The sequence below is a fragment of the Ambystoma mexicanum genome, chromosome 2q (genome assembly GCF_040938575.1).
Source record: "Ambystoma mexicanum isolate Mex_15411 chromosome 2q, UKY_AmexF1_1, whole genome shotgun sequence".
Classification (NCBI taxonomy): Eukaryota; Metazoa; Chordata; class Amphibia; order Caudata; family Ambystomatidae; genus Ambystoma; species Ambystoma mexicanum.
Window position 1 is genome coordinate 1,492,581,145 of NC_090924.1, and position 11,758 is coordinate 1,492,592,902.

An 11,758-nucleotide genomic window follows, 5' to 3' on the forward strand; every position below is an offset into this window, starting at 1 on the left:
TTTGAAGTCTGCTCCGGAATTATGTGCGGATGTCCTGCTACAGCTGTTTCCAAATGTAGGTGGTCAGGCCAGGTTTCCTGCAAACTAGAGAGAGGCCATTGTTGTGGTCATCTTTAAAAAAGGGACATAGAGCGATTGCCCTATCTCCCTTTTCAACGCCTCTTATAGGATTTTCTCTACCTTTTTGCTCCAAGCTTTAGAAAGATAGATCGCTCAGGCAAACAAGTTTGACTCTAATCAATCTGGATTTCGGAAAGGAACTAGTACAGGTTTGAACTGTTTTGTTTTACAGCTCCTAAAGTGTCAGGCCTCTAAAGCAAAGCGCACACTATATCTGTCCTTTATGGATATAACCAAGGCATTCGATTGTGTGGATCAAAGCAAGCTCTGGGATGTGCTTAGACTTTGGGGTTGCCCTGAGACTTTGGTTCAATTACTTGAATTGATGCATAAGGATTGAAGAATTAAAATAAGGTTGGGCAGAAATGGTACGTGCACAGGATGGATAAAGGTGGATTGAGGGCTACGTCAAGGCTGTATATTAGCACCCTTCCTTTTTAACCTTTATATTCTTGGTATTGGGGCAGCCCTGGAGGGTTTTGGTATTAATACCCCAAGGTTGAGACTTGCGAAAATCCAATATCTTCTGTATGCTGATGATCTTGTATTGATCGACTACATTCCGATAGGCCTACAGAAATCTCTTAATAGGACAAGGCTTTCTTTGAGGACATTGGACAAAAGATTAATGTGCCTAAATCAAAGGTTTTGGTTATAAAACGGAGAAAGATCTGATCAGGTAGACCACATTTTGGTTGGTACATTGACAACAAGAAGCTGGAAGTGGTAACAGAATTTAGGTCCTCTGGAATACGAGTTAAATTAAATGGCTCAGTGGAGCTTGCTAATCAGGCATTGAAGCTGGAAGCAGTTTCTGCGCTAGCTCTGTGTGCTCGACAGAAAGTAGGCTTGATTTTCACTTCTTCCAGCGATTAAAATGTACCACCCAGTTCTAGTCCCGAAACTATCCTTTGGGGCAGAGGTACAGGATGAGAGCCTAGAGTGGGACAAGATTGAGGACAATATTTGGAAAAGCTTTTTGTGTATCCCAGTTGGCAGCACTTTCCCACTGGTTAGACATATCCTGGGAATCGCATCATTGGCTGCCAGGATATTTCATGAGATAATTCTTTTGATAAGATCTATTTTGTTCCCTCCGGTGTCAATCTGACTTGTCAATTTGAACACAGCATACACTCAGAATAAATGCGTTGTGCTAAAGGATTGGGTGAACAATGTCGTGACTGCGGCTTCAAATCGGACAATTCTTTTGGGTGAACTGGAATATAATCCAGGCAAAATGAAGAAATTACTTTTTGTAAATGACTGGATTACTAACAGGGACAGATTGGTTAGTTGCAAGCTTTTTGATCATTTCTCTATGGACATCAAACCATTTAACTGCCCCCAAAAATATTTGACAAAATATGCATCCAGGGTCACCAGAAATTTCTGGCTACGCCTAAAATTTAAAATACTTACAACTCACGATGTACTGGCGGCGCGTGCTTCCAATCCTGCGACTGATCGAATGTGTCGATGCTCCAATGCCAAGTGTGAATCCCTGAAACATGTTGTTGTCGAATGTTTGGCTCTATCTGGCTATCGTGATGAAACTTTTAAAAACTATTTATGTACAAATCCTTGTTAAATTGGGAGACTCTTTGGTGGCAAATTTTAGTGACTCCTAATGATAGATTCATAATTAATGTGAAAAATTTCCTAAAATTTGTCGAGACTGGATATGAAATTTCCCATAAGAATGTTTTTTTTAGAGAACAATATGTTTTTAGGGACCAGTATGTATAATGTGATACATTGTTTTTATATTGTCTATGTATGTTTTATTAATTGGAATTGATGTATCTATGTGTGCATATGTGTGTAAAGTTTCTTTTGTAAACTAAATTCACACTAGATAAAATAAATAATGAATACAAAAATAGTATGGCATATCATCGTATTGTCGCTCAAACTATGGGCCTCATTACGACCCAGGCGGTAAGTTACCGCCTGGGTCGTACCTTTACCACCATGGCGTAAACTACGTTTACGCCATGGTGGTTGGCGGACTTACCGCCCCATTCCGAGGTTGGCGGGGCGGTAAGTCCCCAATCCCCATTTACCCTTCCCCATTCCCATTTTTTCCCCATAGGGCATAATGGGAGTGGGGAAGGCGTTAATTACGCCACCGTAAATTACGGTGGCGTAATTAACAACAAGGTCCCTTAGCGCCATGGATTTTAACACCTGCTAAAAGCAGGTATTAAATCCTCCATGGCGCTAAGGGACCTCAGAATCAGGTGGTAAGGGTCGGCGCTGTTTACGCCGCCGTAAACCCCTTACCGCCTGGGTCCTAATGAGGCCCTATGTGTTTGTCCATCTACCCAGAGGCATGGATTCTCACCATAGTCCCTGGCAAAGTAGGTGCTTTTAAAATGCTCCTTTCTGGTTGCAAGCAGGCTGAATGGTCTCTCTGATAGACAAGGCACTGTAATTCTGGTTCCCTTAATACATTCTCATCTCTTGACTCACTTACTGTGTTTGGGTGCACTCTCACTCCCTCTCCTGTCCATATGACATGCTACGTGAGCCTCTCCCCTTTCCTCTGACTTGGATTTCATTGCATTCCTCTGTATCTGACATGCAAATCAGGTCTTCCTGTGTATCTGAGGGAGTTTGGGAAGAAGAGATGGTGTGTCTAGCTCCCCCGGTATCTTGCATACGGCCAGGTGGCCCAAATCCACTAGCGTGACTCTGGGAAGAGTTTGGCAAAGGAGAGGTAGGCTCAGGGATTGGGATTATCTCCCCTCTTCCAGGAAACAGATCTGTCTGCTAAATTTAGACTGTGAGACCAAAGTCGCACTTTACATTTGAATTTATTTCCTGTCTCATTCTAGTATTGTGATCCATTTCTACTACTATTGACTTTGTACTAGACTAACTGTTCTCTAGACTCATTCAAACTTGCCTGATTAGGACCAAATGCCCTCATTTTGGAAGCCAGTGCTTTTTTCTTACTCTGTAATTTCTTCTGTAGCATGTCTTTTATTATTGTGGGTAAATCTGTCTTTCATCTTCTGATTCCTGACTGAGAGTGTCCCAAGTATTCAATTCTTTCTTCAGGTGTTGAATCTCTGACTTTGCGTCATCAAGATTTCTCTCTAGTGTCTCACTGTTTTCTTTCCAGCATGCATTTTCCTCTGTTCTCTGAACCAATTCTTGTCCAGCTACCTTACTCTGGCACTCCTGGGTTTGCGCACGCGTCAGCTGCGCGGACTTGCTGAATAGCAGCATCCCTCTCATTAGCTATCTGAGATCTTTGCGTCTTGACGATTTGTATATCATTGTATAGCTGATCATATCTGATCTGTGAGTAATCTTCGTCATTATAAGTGTTGCATTCTCTGCACGACTCTGTGTCACTCAAATCTTTTATATTCACTGCGTCATCTAGTAATTCTTTACTATAAATGGCTTGGTTAGCTATTTTGGCCATTAATGTCTCTGTGCCTGTATACATTGGCTATTAATGTCCTTCGGGTCTGTGAGGTCGGCCTCTAAGCGCTTTTTGGCTTCTTGTACCAATGCTAATTCTGCACGGCCTCTTTTGTATTTTGTGTACAGAGATGCAATTCATGTGAGCTCTCTGCTCACCTATTTTCCATCTTTTAGAGGCAAAAGTTAAGGCGTGGTGGAAAATTCCCAATATTTTGTTTTTCCTCAGCCTTTGTGGAGGTGAGATATATGTAACGAAGTTGGCTGCTCGTAATAAATCAAATACAGTTCTTTATAATATGGGCACTTTTATTAGTTGTAGTGCCAAAGTTAGGATCTCAGTTACAATTCAAGATTAAGGCCCTCATTCTGACTCAGGCGTTAAGGGGTTTACGGCGCCGTAAACGGCGCCGACCCTTAACGCCTGATTACAAGGTTCCCTTTGCGGGATGGCTTTTAACGGCTGCTTTTTTGCTGCCGTTAAAATCCATGCCACAAAGGGACCTTGGCGATAATTACGGCACCGTAATTTACGGTGCCGTAATTATCGCCTTTCCCCATTCCCATTATGCCCTATGGGGCGAAAATGGGAATGGGGAAGGGTAAAATGGGAAATGGGGATTTACCGCCCCACTCACCTTGGAATGGGGTGGTAAATCCGCCAACCACCATGGCGTAAACATGGTTTACGCCATGGTGGTAAGGGTACAACCCAGGCGGTAACTTACCGCCTGGGTCGTAATGAGGGCCTAAGACATGTACATCCACCAGCCCCCATCATCAATACTCCCGTCCCTCTTTTCAACCGTCTCTCTCAGAATCCCCCGCACACCATCATTCCAGTCTCCCATGCATTTCTACTTAATGACATCACACAGAGACTTCGAACAATAGTGCAATGTACATCTAAGCAAATCAAATCATTACAAAGACATTACTTCAAATCATTACATATCACCCTTTCTTATAACACAACAACAAAAACACACTACCTTCAAATCAGATCAAACTAAAGTAAGATCCCTACGTCTCCCTGCTCTGATTACAACATATTTGTAAATCAACAACACCAAACCCTCAAACACTGCGGGCCCTGCAGTGACAGTAAAATGGAGACCAGCTCCAACCTCATCTATCTCAAAACCACACCAAAGTCACTACTTCCAATGCCCTACTACTTTTATTCTAACAAAACACTACCTAACCGGTAGCAACTGCTAAACAGAACACCATCTTCCCTCCCTGTCGCAATCCCCCAAAGGGTCCAATGAGGCTGCAAAGATCTCTTAAGACACCAGTAAATAATAGAAACACTACTTCCATCCACCCACTGTGCCCAAATAACCTCACCCCTACATTTTCTTAACTATTTTAACATAACATCCCGGTTCCTTAAGTAAGCCATGAAGTTGGAGTACTAAACTCCCCAAACATTAATGTTTTTAACCATAACTCAACAAAACTTTTTGTCCTCAAAATCGTCGGAGTACGAAACTCACTGAGTTCGATACTCAGAACAATACATTCTCCTCAAATTACTTTAACATTACTAACTGTGTACTCACATTCCATATGACAAGTTCTTCCTAAAACGCACGTTAACCATTGTACGTAATAACTCAATTAACATGACTTAAGAAACATCACACATAGTGGAAATGTGGCCTTCCAAATACTCCTAAACAAGTTTTAACAGGTTCACAACTTTTCAATCTCACAACTTCGTTCTCTGTTCTATTCACACACATTGTTAACATACAGAATTCCATGTTAAATTAACATTGCAATCGTGTAAAAAAAAAAAATGTTTTTTTTAAGTCTGTGACCTTCTAGATGACCTAAAAAAATAGGTTAAACTTTAACATATTTCAAATAGTCCGTGAATTGCTCGATGATTTGGTGACTGCTAGAATTAATTCCAAAAATGGTTACTGTGTGCACATTATACAACCGTGACCTGACTAAGTTCCCAAACTATGAAAGCTGCACCACTCTTCCAGTCTCACCTTCAGTTTACACAGTCTCAACACTCTCACTCATACCTCATAAACAGCGGCTTCACATTCCACTTCTCAGATGACAAACACCTGACGAATTTCAAAAAATCTGGATCCAGTTCTGCAAGCACTATAGCCGAGTGTCCCCTACTTCGCCCAATGACTCTCCACAGGACCTACAATACCCCCATACTTCTTCCCAGTTAACTTTTAATTCGTTAAATGCGCATACACACCCGTTACACAATGCAACTCCCCTTTCTTTATAGTCCCAAGAGATCCCCGAATGTCTGTATTCACCTGTGTTTTGAAAACACCCTACTTCTCTCACCGGGTATTGTATACGATCTGCTGCACTTTCTACTGGCAAACTCCCAGATTCATTCTGTGTCACCGAAGCTTCCACAAATAGACATTCACGAAAAAGAACTTTGCTTTCCTTTGTTCCTTTTCTAACGTCATACACTTCGCCATCTGCAAGTCTAATCCTCTTTCCATACCAAGCAGTGCTTGTGATGGCATCCTGCATATTCATGAGTTTAATATCTGTCGCAAAATCTTCTCGTTTTCCTGCGTTTGGCTCACAACACAACGCCTCAATGCTTCCTTTACGTTTGCCCATCCTCCTTCCATTAGACGAAAGGACCTGTAATGCGTCCCTCGAGGGCATCTCAGTTGAATCCTCGCGCCCAGACGTCATCACAGTGCTGAGTTCCCTCAGCTGAGCTGAGCTTTGTGCTCAACCGCCACACTGTACACACTTTCTCTACACACCTTGTGTGTTGTACACGCCTCGTGTACCACAAACATATTCAGCCACTGCTTGTACACGCCTTGTGTAAAATAAACAGCCACTGTCCTTCAGGTTCTTTTACATGCCTTGTGTAAATCAAACTGCTTTAGTAACCTGGGTTCCTTTACACGCCTTGTGTAAAACAAATTCCTCAACCAATAGGTTTCCTTTACACGCATTGTGTAAAACAAATCGCCTCAGCACATCGTGTTTCTTTACACCCCTTGTGTAAAACGGATTCCTTCAGCCACATCAGGTTCATGCACACGTCATGTGTGCCGCTCAAAAATCAACTGCAGCCGCGACTGCAGCCGCAACAGCTCACCGTTGTTACTCAGGACTAAAATCAAACAAAAGAGCATTCGCTCACCTGGGACCCTGTGTGGGGGGCTGGTGGATGTTCCGCCACTAGATATTGTTCTTGTCTGCCCGACGTTGTGCTCACAGGGTTCCTTTCCGTTTGGCAGTGTTAGGGAGAATTCTCTCTTTAGGCTGAATTTCCTAAGCTAGTGAGACCCCCAGCAGCTTTGCTGGATTTCTGGAGTTTGTTTTTTTCTCCTGCCAAGAGTGAGACTCTTTTTCTCCCACTCTTGGACATGATTTATGGTGTTCCTTTGACTGGTAATGTGTTTTATGGGCTATGGGGTCCTTTACTCCATAGGGTCTCATGTGTTTTTACTATGTGTGTTACACAGCACCCTCCATGCAGTAACACAGGGGTGTCATAGTGACACCCCACCATAGACTCCATACCCTGGGACTGACTACTGTCTCCCAAGGCATGCAAAGTCACCATTGGCTTTACTAGTCCCAAATTATTAACAGAAACCAGTACAACCCATCATATTGTGGATGTACTGGTCGGGGCAATTCGATTGCCCTGGGGTCTGTTAGTCGAGGGGGCACGTCTCCGTCCCCCCTGATTGAGTTTTGGCTGGGGGCAGTGGAAACTACTTTTTATATTCGACTGTGAATATTTTCCTATGGGATTTTCCCATTGTTCGAGGCTACCAACTTTAATTATTTAATTCTCATAGCCTCGAACATACCGCCGGTTTATTTAATTAATATTAATACGCCAGTTGGTATTTTTTGCCAGGACTCGATTCTAAAATGGCGTTTGTGTTCTATTCTGTGACTCCAACACAAGTTGAGCCCTTTGTTCCACTTTTTGGCGGGCTTCTCCACAGAAGCCTCCAAAAGTGGTGCCACTCTGTCTGGGTACCACAGGGGTGTGGGAGGGGGTTTAGGCACCCTGGACTGAGTTACCTTGGTAACTCAAGTCGCACTCTTGTGTGATTGGCCCAAATGGTGAGCAGGCAGGCTCACCACTTAGCATGTTTGATTGACAGCTAGGCTGAGTGAATGGGGTGTGCTGCATAAAAGCAGGGCTTTGGGGACTGGAACTTCAGAAGTCGCCACAGGACCTGAGAATCCGACGAAGGAGAAGCTGAGCCGACCTACCACGATGACACCACCGGTGGAGCCCTGCAGAACTGACTCACCACTTCCCGACGACAGAGAAGAACTCCCGACTGGAGAGGCTTCTTCCCCTGACTGGTGGGCACAACCAGGTTTACCTTCTTTCTTCGCACCCCAGACCGGTTTGTGGTCGAACTGCCTGTGCCAAGCACCCCGGCGGCCGGATAGCCACTCACCACTGAACCGCGAATCAACGGACCGCTCCTTGTACCTGAGAAACTCTGCGGCTGGTCTCTTCCCTGGCAGTGCAACGGACTCCTGTCTTCCTCCACGACGAGATCCTCTCTTCCCCCGGACGAAGCACCGACTTGCATCCGCTACCAGGAACAACTGCCCCCGCTGGAGTATTCTCACCACTTAAGGTACCGTGTCTGCCAGTCCTCCCTTTCTAAAGATTGCTACAAGGTAATAATAACCCCTTAACCTTGTGGACTGGGCTGGCCGCCTTGACCCTCTAACTGGTCCCTTTCTTTGGTCCAACTCCTTTTTTTGAACCGCTACAAGACTTTTGTGCACTGCAACCATGTGACCTTGGACACATTTCGTTTGATCCTCTTAAAGTGGATCCGACCTATTGAACTCTAAATTCACGGTTTTACTTTGCCTTCCTCTCTTGTTATTTCCTTGTAAAAGTGTTGGGATCTGTTTCACTTATTCTCTGTTTTTCTCTCCCTTTTTAAAACAAACTATTAGAGCGCCATCTACGTTAAGCACTCACCGCTGTCTGAAAATAAGTGGGGCTTTACTTAAGACTTGTCTAATATTCTTTTAAGAGAGTGTATATCTTTTAGTGACCGTGTTTTTGAATTGCTTACTATTAGTGCCTGTGTGTTTTTCTAGATGTGGTTTTAAATAAATAATGATATCTCTTTTACACCAAGCCCTGGTCAGCATTTACTTGTTCTATTGTGTTCTCTTGACCTATTGTGAATACTCTGTATACTGCCTAACTCTTCTTGAGGGAAGTCTGCCAGCCACAGCTACCAAGTGAATCTGCGTGGTACAGACTGCTACCATGTGGGTTTACTGCCAAACACATGTAGTCTTAAATCTTTTGCAGTGGTCCCAGAGGGAACTGCACAGGTTTCTGCCTAACACTGGTGTACAGCGGTGGGATTTGTAATGAGTATACACTTTAGAGTGCTTGTTGAACTCTTTAGGAGAACTAACCACAGAGCTTAGCACTAAGAGAGTTATACCCTAGAATCATTGTCTGCCAAAACTGCTGATTGCTTAAAAGTATTGTGTAGACATGAGAATCTCTCTGAGAAGTGTAAGAAAATGGAACTTATAGAAAGATTGTTAGAAAACCAAAGTCTGGGTGGTACAGAGGAATCTACCTCCCCCCCCCAGCAAATGTAGAAAACAATGATGGTATTGATCTGAATCAAAGTCTTGATAATGAGTCAGAAGAGGAAAGTAAACCTAATGAAGTTAGCCACTCTGAGGCTCTGTCTGCCTTACCTACCTACTGTACCTACTGGGCCTATACCAGGTCCTACATGTAACCCTGCTTATTTTGAACTTGTAAAAATGAAGCTTGAATTAGAGTACAAATGTTTTATTGCTCAATCTGAAAGAAACCAAGAGCTAGAGTTCAGAAGAATGAATGCCCAGGCTGAGTAGAAGCAAGCTGAATTAAGACTCAGAGAAATAGAGCTTAATCATGAACTAGAAATGAAAAGGTTGTCTGTGGAAAATGCTTCTCTCTCCTCTGGTTCTACTAGGAGTTCCAGTCCCAAAAGACCCTGGATGCCTAAAGAATTAGTGGGTATGTATGAACCTAGATTGGATGTGTTGGATTGGTTGAAAATGTTTGAGTATAATCATGGGCTCCAGGACATCACAGGGAATGAGTTACTTTCCTGGTTGTTCTCTAGGCTTCCCCCTGTTGCAACTGATGTGGTAATGGAGTTGGGGGAGGTGGATAAGAAGGATTATGAATGTGTGAAGCTAGCTTTAATAGCTAGATTTGGGAAGACCCCTTCCCAGTACCTTAAGAGGTTTAAGACCCTCAAAAAGCATGATGGTACCCCTTGGGCTACCTGTGTGAGTGAGTGTTTGAAAAACTTAGAGGGATGGATTGAGGGTTACAAGGTGAACACTTACGAGGGAATGAGAAATCTTGTTATGTTGGAGTCAATTTATGATGCCTGCTCTCCTGAGCTCAGACAGCACTTGGCTGATTCAAGGGAATTAGATTCCAGCAAGCTAGCTAAGGCTGCTGACTTGTGGGTTGCCAACAGGGCCACTCACAAGGATTCAGGGGTCACTCAGAAAAAGTATGAGGGAAAGCAGCCACAAAAGGGGAACCAAGAGATTTCTAATATCTCCCAAACCACAGAGGGCCCCAACCAACAAAATAACCAGGGTAAGCCCCAGGGTAAACCACAACAGGCTAGTGTACCTTCTGGTCACCAACCAGAAGGAGGTCAGGGCAAGCCACCCTTCCAGAGAGCATTTGGAACATGCTATCTCTGTGGGGCAACTGACCACGTCAAAGGAGATCCCAGATGTAAGGGTAAACCTGCAGGGATCAGCACAGTCTCCTTAGCCTTCACTCCTGAGGAGGAAGTCCAAATGGCTAATGCTCACTTTTAAGTCTTTGCTGAAGAACCTTTGGGTCTTCAAGCAAGTGTAACAGTAGAGTCCATGGGTCTGGTTAGTGATCAGAATAGGAGTGTGTACAACGCCATACCAGAAAACTCTAGAGTTTATTATATGGACAGTGTTCTTGTCAATGGCCAGGATACTCCTGCCAGGCGAGACTCTGGGGCCAGCAGAACAGTAGTGGATGAAAGCTTTTTCAGGCCTAAGGATGTTGCTAAGGCACTCAAAGGTCACACTAAGATGTCTGGAGGCCCTGTCCAAATGGTTCCCATTCTACCAGCCCTCATTCAGTGTAACAACATGACAGTGAGGATCCCTGTCAGTGTTCAGACTGAGGTGCCTGGGAGAGTCCTGTTGGGGAATGATCTAAGAACTCTAGGAGTAGTATCCAGTACCCCCAGGCCTCCCAGTATGGAGACCCAGAACCAAACCAAATTGGCTAGAGAGGCCACCTTAAGGAGCCACTCTAAGCCTGTGGGAACCTCTACTGAGGACCCCACTACAAGCCCTGGTGTTGGTAAGTTGACCTCTGACCCAAGCAAATTTCAGGCTAACATGTTAGGGAAATGGGAGCCCCAACCAAGCTCCATCATTGTTCCCCCAGTTATAGAGTCTGTGACTCCCCCTGCTTCTGAGGAAGAGGTGGATAGACCAACTGGACCCCTCTCTAGACCTAAGAGAACTGGTAATTCTCAGTGCTGGTGGAAAACCAGGAAAGACAAGTCTAAGGCCAAAAACCTTCAGACTGTTGGACCTTCCACAGAAGACTCCAACCCAATTCCTAGTCTTAAGGGATAAACTCCTAAAGTAGGTAGAGGTAGATCTAAGAGGAAGGAGAAGCATGTACCTTGCTTATCTCCATCCCCTCCAACCAAGAGGCCTAAAACCCAACCTTCTCCCAACAGAGAGGTGGTGAGGACCTCTGGAGGCCCCTCTAGATCTAAGGGAATCCTTTATAAGGAACCCTTGAAAAAGCCTAACACAGGTTCAGAAGTTGTAACAACTTCTGAGGGACTGGTCAGCCAGATCCTCTATAACTTTAAAAAGACTGATGTGCCTCAAAGGGTTTGTAGGTCATATAGCTTACAAAGGAAAACCTTTGATTTGACCACAGGACATAGGTCCAGGTGTCATCACCAAAATGCTGATGGTTTCTCTAGGATGTATGTCATCGACTAGAGGTATGAGATTCATCCAGGAGTGGATTAAATCCTCCTGTCCCTTAGTCTGAGGGGGGGGGGGCGAGTGTTAGGGAGAATTCTCTCTTTAGGCTGAATTTCCTAACCTAGTGAGTCCCCCAGCAGCTTTGCTGGATTTC